Genomic DNA, 14,528 nt, shown 5'->3' on the forward strand with positions numbered 1-14,528 from the left:
TAGGAAGTCCCATGTTACCTAAGAGTGGTTTGCAACATTTACCGGTACTTGTGTGCTTTGAAATGACATGAATTATTAAGACTACAGCTGTCAAAATGACAGACCAACAGAGGGAACCTGGGGCATTCTCTCCATCACACCTCCCATTCACCTTGCTGGTTCACTTCCCAAATCAGGAACCTGGCAGTCAACTCCTTACTCAGGTTACATCTTAGGCGATTTTTAAGAGCAAAAGAAGAGAGGATAGTAATTTAATCCAGCTGGGCAAACACATTTAAGTTCTGCATTGACTGATACAAGATGGGGAAGCTGTGGCCCTCCAGCTGTTGTTGGACTCCAACACCCATCAGCCTCAGGGAGCATGGCCAATGGCTAGGGATGATGGGAGTTGTAGTTCAGCAACATCTGCAAGACCACAGGTTTCCCATCCCTACTTTAAACCAAAGTCAAATCCTACCATCCTGTCCTCTCATCCTTCCTCTCTCCTTCAATAGCTTACTTTAAGCCAAGCAGTAGAATATCTTTATTTAGCGTGGTCAGGTGCTGCAATTAGCAATAAGCAAAAGAGGCTGGGATAGCACTCCACTGATTAGCAAGGTGTGAAATAAACAGAAGAGTCTCCAACAGTCCAAACATCATGAAGCAAACAAAGGAAAACACCTGTGTACATGTGATGAAAAGCAAGCATGTAGAGTTTTGGGGATCACCTAATCACACAAGACAAGTCCAAACAGTCCATCAGCTACCTATGCGCTTTTTGGGGGTATTATTTTTAAGGACGTGAATCAATTTATAGGAATAAGAGCGCATTCATCGTGTAAACAACCTACACCTGTGCAATAACCGCACACTCCTGTCAACATCAGCAATAAGGAACCAGCTATGTCAGCTGCCTGGCCTGCAACTGCTTCTCCCATGCTGGCACATCGAAGCAGCTGGGTGTTTGATCCTGTAAGCTTACCTCTGAGGCCAAAGCTTGTGTATTTTGCCTCTTTAGCCTATCCTGGTTCTGAGCTCTCCCACAAGTGTACCGAACAAGAGGGCAATCAATCAAAATATGAGTTGCAAACTTATCGTCAAAAGACACAGATGGCAATGCATCTCTAAAAACCAGAAACATCAGTTGTGTCCAGAGTTAATGCAGACCACAGCACATTATGGCATTTTTATTGTGCATTCATGACAATTTGTGTTCATTAAAGTAATGGGGCAGTTATACACAATCCCACTTTCAGTCTCATTTACACCTGCAAAGGTTTTGGTGAGGACATACTGTTTTGTTTCCAATAAGTACATATCTTGTAACTTCCTGCTGAAATCCTGGAACCATGCCACAAATGTTCCACATTTGTGGGTTTTTTGTCCCACTTTTGTTATTCTGCAGCACAAGTTATTCTATATCACAAGTGTGCCCCTCTGCAAGGCAATGATGTATTAACCTTGGGGAAGCACTACAGAGTAAACTAATAAAGCATAATGATGTACATGTGGGTGGTCCACTATAAATCCACCACTAACTCACTATTGCAGAAGATATGTACTTGCAAATGTCCAGAGCTGTCCATGCTCCATACATGGTACACCACTGCCACATTCAAGCAGCTTCTCGTACAGGATAGACTCAAATCACTTACAGAACCGCAAGCTAGCAAGAAAGTTTTATTTCATCATCTGCTTACTGCCTCAGGCAGGATCCCATGCAAAGATCTTTTGAAAGAGCTTATCTAATGAAACAGCCAGGGACTTTTACTTCCCCCTGACTTTCAGTGACCTTAGTGAACAAACTGCAGCTTGGCATTCCAGACTGCCAGCAGAAACACAGGAAGCTGCCTTGTACCAAGTCAGACTGTCAGTCTACCATGGGTAGGCAAACTAAGGCCTGGGGGCTGGATGCGGCCCAGTCGCCTTCTCAATCTGGCCCACGGACGGTCTGGGAATCAGCGTGTTTTTACATGAGTAGAATGTGTTCTTTTATGTAAAATGCATCTCTGGGTTATTTGTGAGGCACAGGAATTTGTTCATATATTTTTTTCAAAATATAGTCCAGCCCCCCACAAGGTCTAAAGGACAGTGGAACAGTCCCCTGCTGAAAAAGTTTGCTGGCCGCTGCAGTCTATACTGACTGGCAGTGGATCTCCAAGGGATCCCCCCGCCCAAGCAGCCAGGAAATGGCCCTGGGACCTTTTGGGTGAAAAGCAGATGCTCCACCAATGACCCATGAGCAAAACAGCATTAACAACAACAGCAATAGCAATGGAGAATTAAGACTTAGGCAGAGCCTTCTAATTTGTATTGGGTTTTGATGCTAAGGGTGAAAGCTGCTGGAGGAGAGGGCAGTTCTAGTGGCAGTGATGCTTTGTCTTTCTCTTAATGACTTTCTTGGCTGTATGCTTCTGTGCTAAGCTTGTTAGATGGTTCTAACATGGGCCAGTGTCACAATTTAAACAGTATTTCTAAAGGGAAAGAAAAGCAACACAAACCACAGCAATGCAGTTATCTAGCGTGAGCTATCCGAGTCCTGGAGCACACCGCCAAAGCCGCTGGCATCAAGTCCACGCTGTGCACCGGCTGTTAACACTGCCCTCCAGCGCCCCATGTGCTGCCCCAGTTTTCTCCAATCCTGCAACACACGCTCAGCTCAAGCTTAAACGATGAGAAGCTGCAGCAACGCATTCTGTAACCATTGGACAGTTCAGTTACTAGGCTAGCATCTGAACCAGCGGCAGCAGAGCAAAGGGATATTTTTTTAAGAGAAGGGTGATGCTATCCCAACAACCTCCCTCGCTTTAAAAAGCAAAGATGGAAATTTAATTAATTCATGCACCTCAGCCCTAGAGTTTAATATAATAATTGGCTAGATGGAAGATGCATAAAGAGCTCTTCAAAACAGTCCCCCCACCCCTTCTCCTTGCAGTGAAAGAGAATTAAGCAGATGGAAAAGCTTTTGTCAGCTGCGCCGCCGTCGCAGGACAGAGAAGGAAAACAACACATGCGGAAAGGGCACAGCGCAGTACACAGTTGGAAGGACGGCAAAGACAATCCTGGCAGCATCATTGCAAATTGCAGACCGTGTTAACAAGCTTAGCCAGTGCTCTAAGTATCATAATACCATTATACAAATCTACGGTTACACCGCACTTAGAATATACTGTGTTCAGCTCTGGTTGCCTCACCTCAAAAGGGGATATTGTAGATCTGGGAAAAGGTTCAGAAAAGGGAAACCAAAATGATCAAGGGGGGAAACAGAGAAACTCTGTCATCTCTCCCCACCCTTACTTGCCATTTCTCTAAACTAAAAAGCTCCAAAATTTATAACCTTTCGTTATAACTTTTGGAGCTTTTTAGTTTAGAGAAATGGCAAGTAAGGGTGGGGAGAGATGACAGAGGTGAACAAAATGATGCATGGTGCAGAGAAAGTTAATACAGTGGTACCTCGGGTTACATACTTAATTCGTTCCGCAGGTCCGTTCTTAACCTGAAACTGTTCTTAACCTGAAGCACCACTTTAGCTAATGGGGCCTCCCACTGCCACCACACGATTTCTGTTCTTATCCTGAAGCAAAGTTCTTAACCCAAGGTACTATTTCTGGGTTAGAAGAGTCTGTAACCTGAAGCGTATGTAACCTGAAGTGTCTGTAACCTGAGGTACCACTGTAGAGGAAAGTTTCTTTTCTTCTCTCATAATACTAGAACTCGAGGACATACAGTGGAGCTGAATGTTCCAAGATTCAGGACAGACAAAAGTGCATAGCTAAAATGTGGATTGTGCTCCTACAGGAGGTAGTGATGGTCACCAACTTAGTAAAGGTAAAGGGACCCCTGACCTTAGGTCCAGTCGTGGCCGATTCTGGGGTTGCGGCGCTCATCTCGCTTTATTGACCAAGGGAGCCGGCGTACAGCTTCCAGGTCATGTGGCGAGCATGACTAAGCCACTTCTGGTGAACCAGAGCAGCGCACGGAAACGCCGTTTACCTTCCCACCGGAGCGGTACCTATTTATCTACTTGCACTTTGATGTGCTTTCGAACTGCTAGGTTGGCAGGAGCTGGGACCGAGCAACGGGAGCTCACCCCATTGCGGGGATTCGAACCACTGATATTCAGATCGGCAAGTCCTAGGCTCTGTGGTTTAACCCACAGCGCCACCCGCATCCCTGGTCACCAACTTAGATGGGTGTAAGAGAGGATTGGACAAATGCTGTTCTATGATGGGCTTTTGGTCTGATGCAGCTGGACTCTTCCTAAATTGTTAGGTTATGTTCCAAGCCCACCAGCATGGAATACTTGCGAGTAGCAAATAACTCCTAAGCAAGTCCTTCCATTGCTCACAGGCCCCAAGAGATGATTTGTACAGCTCAGAGCAAAGTCATATTGCAGCTACATCCTACACAGTGATTCAGGTATAACAAGCATTTTAAAACAAAGGGGGAAAGGATGTAATGCATTTAAATTCATTAACTTTTTAATATAAAAAAATAACTACTCCACAAAATGAATCTATAGCTTTATACAGAATTGATATTGTGTGTATCTCTCACATTTAAATGTTTCAGTTTTTGTCTCCATATCCATGTGTAAAAAAGGATATACTTAAAATGCATTAAATGCATGGGCTTCCCAAAGATATCTGGTTGGCCAATGCGAGAACAGGATGCTGGGACTAGATGGGCCTTTGGCCTGATCTAGCAGGGCTACACTTACATTTTTATTAGGAAACGTGTATTATTCAACTCTTTACTCACATACTTCAACAACGCACTGTATGTCATTCCTGCAAAGCAGCTCTCCTTTGCAACCGCAAAGCACAGATAGCATACAAGAATTAGGGATGGGAAACTTATGGCTGATAGCCTTCCAAATGCTGCTGGACTTCAACTTACATCAGGGCTTCATTGAAACCCGGGAGGGCCAAAGAATTCCCCAGCCCTTTGGTAAATGATACATCAAACCCATTCATTATGAGAACAGGAGAGACAAAACAGCATTCCTTCAGTGTGGTCCCCTTGCCTTAATATCTCAAAAGCTCCGGCTCTTCCTCCTCCTGCTGAGTAACATGAGTAACAAAAGCAGAATAAGGCCTTGTTTGCTCACTGATATACTGCACTGTGTATTTTACAACTTCCCCCTTTCTTTCCTGATTGCTTTACAAATACATTAAGGTTGTTTTAAAGATGTTACTTACCTCTTTGTTTATATGCACATGGTGGGCAAGCATGCTAGCCCTTTAAATTCTCTCTCAGATTCAGAGCAGCTGATACTATTAAATCAGCACCCCGAAGTGGTGTACATTTGTAAGAAAATGATCTTTTGATGTGGCAGCACTATAGACATCAGGCAGGCCCCTACACAGTACTGTTTTTGGCGTCTGCTAAAAACATTTTTGTTTAGTCAAGCCTACCTAGACACGTAGAATGTTGATGTGTTTTAATCTGGTTTTTAGCTTATTGTTTAATTATTTCTGAATGTTTTAAATAGGTTTCTTTTCTTACCAATAATTTTATCATTTTATTATTTTTGTAAACCGCTGTGAGGTTTTATTACAATCAATTTCATGCTCGTGGTATTATCATCAGCTGCTTTGAGCTCAACATTTGCTGTTGGAAAAGCAGCACAAGAATATCAAATAAACCCACAACAGATGCTTGATGCTTAAGAAGGACTGGGCAGGAGGCAAATCACACTGGCAAAACAAAGGAAAAAAATATTTTTATGCCAACACCTAAAAAACTGTCTGCTTTATTGGGATATCTGAAACACACAGTAAACAAGAAAGATCTGGAACCTGCAACAGCTGAGATTACTGCAGACAGACTAGTCACAGCAAGAAACTGGATATCAGATAAACCGGTTAACATTTTGCAATGGTATTAAAAAAAATGTGATATATGATATAGCGTTGTCGCAACATTTATACATTATAAAAGAGATATTGAAAGATGTGCACCAAACAAATTTATTGAAGAATGGAGTTTGTTAATTATGAGGAATATAAAATTCCAATACAACGTTCAACCTCCTACATTATATTCACTTGTATAATTTGACATTCTTCTCGTATAATTTGACAGTCTGCTTAAAAAATCACAGTAACCAAGGACACACACACAAATATGTACAGTATAATGTTCCTTAAACCATAATTGACTTTTTGTATATGGATGAAAGATTATGAAATTTTGGGTTGTATTCCTCCAACAGAAGACAGAGTCACCCATAGGAAAGTACAGATACCCTCGGGGAGTTGAAAAACAGGACACAAGGACATAAGAAGAGCCCTGCCAGATCAGGCCCGTCAAATCCAACACTCTCTTATCACAGGGGCCAACAAGATGCCTACGGGCCACCTGCAAGCATGATGCAAGTGCAACAGCACTCTTCCCCACCTGTGATTCCCAGCAACTGATAGCCAGCAGCACACTGCCTCTGACAGTGGAGGGAGAACATAGCCACTGTGGCTAGAAGCCTTGATAGGCTTGCGCTCCATGAATTTCTCTAATAAATACCTGTTGTTACTATTTTAGCTTTTTGTACATTTTAAACCGCTCTTGCAATTTTTTCTTGATAATTTTATTGTTTTATCTTTTTGTAAACCGCTCTTGAGGTTTTTCTTCTACAACCAATTAGTGTATAAATGTTATGAAATAAAATAAATAACCCCCTTTTAAAGCCATATGAGTTGGTGGCACTCACTACCTCTTGCAGGAATGAATCCCATAGTTTGTAACTATGCGCTGAGTGAAGGAGGAACTGCTTTTGTCTGACCTGAATCTTCCTTGGTTTTCCCTGAGTTCTAGTATTATGAGGGACAGAGAAAAACTTACCCACTTTCTGAGCACCATGCATCATTTTTATACATTCTATTGTATCTCCTCTTAGTCACTTTTTTGCTGAACTAAAAGCCCCCCAATGTTGTAATCTTTCTTCACAGGGGAGCTGCTCTACCCCCGTGATCATTTTGTATCTGTTCCCAACACCTGGCCTGCACATCTCTTAACTGTAGAGCTTCCACTTTTAGCTGTACAGTTTAAAAGCTGCTGGCAAGAACAATTACCGTATTTTCCCCTCTATAGGACGTACTTTTCCCCTTCCAAAAATTAGGAGGAAATGTGTGTGTGTCCTATGGAGCAAATGCAGGCTCCTCGGCTTCAGCGATAGCAACATGAAGCCTCCGAAGCACAGAGGGAGAGCTCCCCCTGCGCTCCAGAGGCTTTGCGTTGCTTTCGCTGAAGCCGCCCGAAGCCCCCGGAGAACAGCGCGAACTTCGGGCAGCTATCCGCAAGTCTTCGGAGCGCAGCAGGAGTTCCCGCTGCGCCCCAAAGGCTTGTGGATAGCCGCATGAAGCCTGGAGAGCGAGAGGGGTTGGTGCACACCGATCCCTCTTGCTCTTCAGGCTTCGCTTCGCTGGAGAGGCGCTGCACAGTTTTCCCTCTCTGCGCAGCGCCCCTTCAGCGAAGTGGGAGGAGAAATGGAAGGGGCTTGGTTTGGCGCTGAGCAGAGAGGGGGAGAATTTTTCCCCCTGTTCTCCCCCTCCTATGGTCCGGTGCGTCCTATGGTCCAGTGCGTCCTATGGTCCGATGCGTCCTATAGAGCGAAAAATACGGTGACACCATACCTGTCTGACGTATTATATTGGACTGTTGTTTCTTCAGCTTGTAAACGGCCTTGTGTATAGTAATATAGTAAGGCAGCATACAAATTAAAAGGGAAATGAAGTGAAATGTCCAATCCATTTAGCTGCAACCTTTTCAGACCGAAGATACAATTTTAAGTTTTAACCCAAACATGCCTAGGGGACCCATTTCTTAATCTTTTATCATATATTTGCATGGTGGTAGTGCTCCTGCTGTGAGCCACCTTGGATCAGGCCAAATCCCCCAAGCTGAAGAACAGTGGTCTTATCCATTTACACCGTTAGAACTGTCAGCACATCATGTGCAACTAGATTCATTACGCATTGCATAAAGACGCCTACCTTTTTGTCTGTCCTGAACATCAACATAGCACCCCAAACCAAATCTGACACTTGCTCCTGAAATAAATGGAAGAAAGAATCACCTGGCACTTTAAATATGGGAAATATTTTTCCTGGACATGGAAGGAGATTATTCAGCTTCATGTAGGAGGCCTCTCAAAGGTCCCCACAGCCTTCCAACAGTTAAAAGTGCTTCTTCCTATCCTATCCTATCAGGATACTGCAATCCCTTGGGTTTCACACTTGTAAATGATTTGGCTCAAGAACAAAAAAGCAGTGGTGGTAGGAGGCTCCTCCAGGCCTTTCTCCAAAGTACACGTCCTTCCAGATTTATAACCAGGACTTGACAGGGTGAATTGCGTTATCGTTTTAATCTAACCTGGGCTTTTTGCTAAATTTGTGCGGAGAGTGCCAGCTGTTTTGTGATCAGAGAGGAACCTCAGAACACGCTGTCTCTTGGGAAATGCCGCCTTGAAAAATGAAGTCGGTTGTCCCAGACGTGGCCAGGAGGATACTGGCCAAGGCTGGCTTGGAAAAAAAGAAAGGAAGAAAAAGCAAAGGGAACACTCAGGACCACAGGCACGGTAGAAGTACTGGCACAAGTCCCATTTGCAAGGTATTCATATTCCTAGCTTTAATTTAATGCCAGGATGGAGAACCTGTGGTCCTCCAGGTATCACTGGACTGGGACTCCCATAATTCCTGACATGCTGGCAGGGGCTGATCTGAAGGGCCACAGGTTCCCCCGCCCCTAGTCCAACCTAACCCCAATCTAATGGATCCATTTTAACGCAAAGGTGAAGTTGGAACCTTAGCTATTCTCGACAGTGAGCACCTGCTCATCCCACTCCATAGCAAATGATGAATTCCCTTTGGCACCAGCTTAAAACCTTTCATTTGCACAGGCATCTTAAGTTATTGTATTTTAAGCTGGTAAGGTATTTTCATTCCTCTCAGATTTATCATACTGCTGTTTAACACTTTCTGTTGTTTTAATTTTGCACTGGAGGTGGCTCAGTTGGTTAAAGTGGGGTGCTGATAACACCAAGGTTGCAGGTTCGATCCCCGTAAGGAACAGCTGCATATTCCTGCATTGAGGGAGGTTGATGATCCTCGGGTCCCATCCAACTCTATAATTCTGTGGCTTCAGATTCTTATGTATATTGCCCTGAAATCCATTTTTGGATGAAGGTCCAGTTTATACATTTTTAATATGCACCTGCTCATCTAGCGGCAGAGGAAGCTGCTTGGGCGCCTGGGGAGGCGTGCCCAGGGGCGGGACGCACTGTGGGACCTCCTACAGCTGGGGGGGGAGGCAGTGGGTAGTCCATTTGGGGCAGCGCTGAGCCTGCGGGCGTCCAAGCCACCACGTCTCTCTCAGGAGAGATGCGTGGCTCGAGTGCGCTGTAGGCCCCACGGTGAGTGCCACCCGGCATTTTGTCACCTCCCTTCAGTGATGACACCCGGGGCGGCCGGCACCAATCGCACCCCCCTTCCTCCGCTCATCCTATTTTAAAGGTTTGCCTCCGGTGGCCTGAAGATTATAATCTTATGAAACATTTCAAATTTTAAAAGGGAGGAGAAGGAAGAGTCATGCAGGACTCATATGAAGGAACTAGATATAGCCGCTGTAAGTGGGGGTGTTCTGTGGTTTGCCTGGAGCATCAACAGGCATTGGAAGCAAAGGAGTAGATTAATGTTTGTGCTGATAGACTGCATCCATGTAAGCAAATACAATTGTACATAGTTGCCCCTATTCATGCAGTGTGAGACGATCCTGCCTATGTACACAGATCATGCTGCATCTAGACAGACCCAGTGAACAGTTTGAAAGAAAGGGCCTGATGCTGTGATGTTGTATAAAGTGGGCAGGTGTGGACCTCTGAGCAGACTTTTCCTTGGAAGTTCATTTTCTTGTTTCTGAGTTTTCCAGAAGCACCTGACTGGCCACTGGGGAGAACAAGATGTCGCACTAAAACAGGACTTTGGTGAAATCCAGCAAAGAACTTCTTATACCCCTATGTCCTACTGTAAAAACTTATATATGTTTTAAAATCTATTGTCTCAATGCAGGTACCATCCCACCCCCTCCGGCTTTTTACACCTTGGCAAAAGAGCCCCCATTTCCCAGAAATCTATAACTTCATACTGTTTAAGAATACAAGAAGAGCCCTTCTGGATCAGGCTAAAGGACCATCATCCTGTTCTCACAGTGGCCAACCAGGTTCCCCAATGGATCCCGCCCCCCCAGGACCTGAGTGCAACAGCAAGTCTCCCCGCTTGGGATTCCCAGCAACTGGCATTCAAAAGCAGGCTGCTTCTGAGAGTGCAAGGAATACATATCCATCCTGACTAGTAGCCATTGATAGCCTTATCCTCCAGAAATCTGTGTAATCCTCTTTTAAAGCCATCCAAGTTGGCAGCCATCACTGCCTCTTCTGGGAGCAAATTCCACAGTTTAATTATGTGCTGCATGACAAAGTACTTTTTGTCTATCCTGAATCTTCCAACCTTCAACTTGATCAGATGGCCCCAGGTTCTTGCATTAAGCGAGGGGGGGAAACTTGTCTCTGTCCATTTTCACTCATCCCAGCTCACCTCAGCACCATGCAGCAAAGCATCCTCTGCTCCATGAGACCATAGTCTGCTGCAAAAGGACTTTTGCCCTGCTTTCTCTCTCCTCCAGAAAATATATTGCAAACAACTTTTCTCTTCCCTTTGCAGGAATATCTGAGCCTCAGAAGCATCCCAAAGGTTTTTAATTAACTATTGTATAGAAACAGCACCTTGCTTGCCAAAGCTTTGCCAAAATTCAAAGAAAGTTTCTTCTTGCTTTGTTGTTTTTAGAACAGCTTTTCTTAGGATCTTTCTACATACCATGTCACAACTGGGATCCCTCCCCACACTCCTTTTCCAAAAACCCTACTGCCTAGCCAAGGCAAACACCAGCCATAGCAGATAAAAGATCTTAAAAGGATCAAAGGCAATTTGCACCTATTAAGAGTAATCAGGAGTGAAAGGTGAAGAAGAGAACAAAGCTACAGTCAGCCAGTGGAAACCATTTTAATCCAAGAGAGACTTCACAGAAAGGAGACATTTATTCCAGAATCGGTTGAACCTGAAATTCTACTGAATCAACGCTGAGGATACAGGCCAATTACAATAAACAAAGCCTCCATGTTCAGAGGCAGCCTATCTGAAAAGTAAGGTAAAGGTAAAGGGACCCCTGACCGTTAGGTCCAGTTGTGGATGACTCTCGGGTTGCGGCGTTCATCTCGCTTTACTGGCTGAGGGAGCCAGCATACACCTTCCGAGTCATGTGGCCAGCATGACTAAGCCATTTCTGGCGAACCAGAGCAGCGCACGGATACGCTGTTTACCTTCCCACTGGAGCGGTACCTATTAATCTACTTGCACTGCGTGCTTTTGAACTGCTAGGTTGGCAGCAGCAGGGACCAAGCAACAGGAGCTCACCCCATCACGGGGATTCGAACCGCCAACCTTCCGATTGGCAAGCCCTAGGATCTGTGGTTTAACCTACAATGCCACAATAAACAAAGCCTCCATGTTCAGAGACAGCCTATCTCAAAAGTACTAAATGCTGAATCCAGGGAAATAAGGTGCCTTAATGAGCTCTCCAGAGGCCTGACAGGCTTAACATAAGAGCTCTGCAGCTGGATCAGGCCACTGGCCCATCTAGTCCACATCCTGTTCTCACAGTGGCCTGCCAGAAGTCTAAGGAGGCCCACAAGTAAGAATAGCAATAATTCAACAGCTGAAGCCAACGGTTTAACCAGCCCCTGCAGACTATATCTATGCCCGGAGAAGACTCACAATTATACAGACAGAGAGAATAAGCATTTAGGGAGGCTTCAGAATAACTGGACTGTCTAGAATGGTAGCTACTGCAATTCAAAGTTCTCACAGCTCAGATAGACTGCTCCTCTTCAGGAGCTAGTGTGAAGAACTTGCTGGCAGAGACTGCCTAATGTCACGTGCCTCCAATTCAACGCCCCCCATCCCCATCAATCACCCCATGCCGTCAGACCCTTTACTTAGCAAGGACGAAGGCACAGGCTATCTACACACCATACATTGCTTCCCCCAAGAATCCTGGGAACTGTAGTTTACCCCTCCCAGCACCCTTAAACTACAATTCTTTGGGTGGGTGGAGACATGCTTTACATGTATAGTGTGCACACAGCTGGCTAGTGAGAAACTGCAGTCATGCTATGATGCCTGTCCTACTGGCCACACTAAGCCTGTCAGCAGGTGGATAGGATACCTGGCTTGTCAGCTGCTGTCTTGAAAATTATACCAAGTGGAGAGGAAAACAGTATTTTAATAGCTGTCAGTGGATTTTACACATCTGTGCTGCCAGGTAGCACCATATCCCACTAAAGCCAATGTGGTGTGTCAAATCTCCACTCGGCAGTGAAGCTCATTGGGGGATCTTGGGTCAGTCACCAACTCTCGGCCTAACGTACCTCATCGGGCTGCAATGATATGAAGGGAGTGGGGAAGCCATCTACAATACCTTCAGCTTGCTGGAGGAAAGGTGAAATATAAACGCAATCCACTATATAATTTGGAAAGTGGTTTGTCTGTCCCTTTGGTCTCTATAGGTTTGAGTGCCTCTGAAGATATCACCGCCAAACTTGGTCGCAAGGGTTCCCAAGGTGGGGGCGGGGTCTTCGTTGACGTTTGGAAGCCAGGCGCCATTTTGAATCAAGACTTCACTCCATTTTTTGTGTGATGGCTCCAAATTCACAAATGACACTACCCATTCCCAAAAACAAAACAAAAAAACACACACAATATTTTTCGGTTTCTAAAAAATTTTGGCCAGTGCCATTTATTCCCTGCTGTTAATAAATAATATAAATAAATAAACTGCACTTACAGGGAATCTGAGGCACTCTTCACATGCTTAGAAGCGCTCTCTTGCCCAGCCAGCTAGCCAATGCAATTTGAAGGGCTGGATCAATGGATCAAACAAATAAAAAACACCGCGATGGAATGAGATGCCTCAGACCACTGGTCCAGCTAGCTCTGTACTGGCTACACAGCTGAGTGGCAGCAGCTCTACAGAATTTCACACAAGAGCCTAAGAGGAGGCTGCTGGATCAGGCCAAACGCAAATCCAGCCCAGCATCCTCTTCTCCCAGGATGTATCTGGGAAGCCCAACACTAGAGGAAGACAAACATACACCAGAGGGCTGACACCCATCTCCAGAAGCTAAGCAGAAGGGAATCCATGCAACGCGTCACCAAAAATTGCTCTCTAACGGTAGGCAGGGGGGCTAGGCTTTTCCAGAAGCGCGCTCCGCCTCTCTGTGGAGTCCCCAACCCCCAGGCTCTTCAGCTTTACCTGCTCCCCTGTTTAAATCGGAGAGGGGACCACGACGCCTCGCACCTCTCTACTCCACGGAATGCAAGCAAAGGCACTCTGCATATGCCCCGTAGTGGTCTGTACGCTGCAGCGCCCGATTTGCAAAGGGAGTTCTCCCAGCTTGAATCCCTGTTTCAGCTTGCGCCCCACCCCCCAGAAAGTCGGTTGCGCCCACCTGCGCCTCACCTCCTGCTACAGCGCCCTCCGTGCGTCCGGCTGCGCGTCTTCTCCCTCCTCTTGCGAACTGAGCGAGCGGAAGGGCGCAGACTCGGAGCCGCGGCCGGGGAAGGAGGCGGCACAGTGGCTGCCACGTGAGAAGGTTCAGAGGAGGGGCCGGGGAAGCCTGAGCGGGAGGCGGGCGGGGAGCTCGGCAAAGGTTGCAGCCGCGCCGCCGGGGGAGGTGAGCGGACTGCTGCAGTCCCTCCCGCGTTAATAAGGTCTTAGCCACGATCATTCAGGTAGAACACTTTCAAAGCACATGGTCCCCCGGAAAGAAGAACCCTGGGAACTGTAGTTTGCCCCTCGCTGCGCTACAGTTCGCAGCACTCTTAACAAACTACAGTTCCCAGGATTCGGGGGGGGGGGCAACGTGCTTTCAATGGGCATTAAATGCATGGTGTGGGTGTAGCCTTAGACCTCTGGAGGTCAGAGAGTCTTGTTGTGGGGTCAGTCTGCAGTGGACTGAGCACACATCCTTGAGTCCAGTTGTCCCCACCTGAACATAAAACGGGTCTGCTGGTTCAGGCCATCTAGCCCCAGCATCTTATTCTCGCAGTGGCCGACCAGATGCCGATGGGAAATCCTCAAGCAGAACCCCAACAGCTGGTATTCAGAAGCATTACTGCCCCTGACATTGGAGGTGGAGCATACCCATTATGGCTAGCAGCCATTGATAGCCTTGTCCATGTAATTGTCCAGTCCTCTTTTAAAGCCATCAAAGTCGGTGGCTGTCACTGCCTCTTGTGGCAGCGAGTTCCATAGCTTAGCTGCATGAAGAAGTCTTTTATCCATCCTGAATCTGCCAACACTCAGCTTCAATGGATCTCCACGGGTTCTAGTGTTGTGAGAGTTGGAATAAATATTTCCTCTATCCACCTTCTCCATGCCATGCATAGTTGCATAAACCTGCCTGTCTTCTTTCTTACAACATCCTGAGGGTAGCCCTG

The 14,528-nt window shown here is 46.0% G+C and overlaps 1 protein-coding gene across 3 annotated transcripts in view; it reads right to left on the reverse strand.

The window, feature by feature from the left end:
• The window catches only part of KIAA0513, a 48,867-nt gene extending 35,192 nt beyond the window's left edge, over positions 1-13,675 (reverse strand). For 2 of the 3 annotated variants that reach the window (XM_081870278.1, XM_081870275.1), the window contains exon 1: positions 13,549-13,675. The gene's annotated coding sequence lies outside the window, so the exon portion shown is untranslated. Of the gene's footprint in view, positions 1-13,537 lie in introns of all 3 variants that reach the window. The other variant, XM_081870276.1, reaches the window with a different exon arrangement.
• Between the last annotated feature and the right edge of the window lie 853 nt (positions 13,676-14,528).

This window comes from Podarcis erhardii (genome assembly GCF_964252035.2).
Source record: "Podarcis erhardii genome assembly, chromosome: 7".
Lineage (NCBI taxonomy): Eukaryota > Metazoa > Chordata > Lepidosauria > Squamata > Lacertidae > Podarcis > Podarcis erhardii.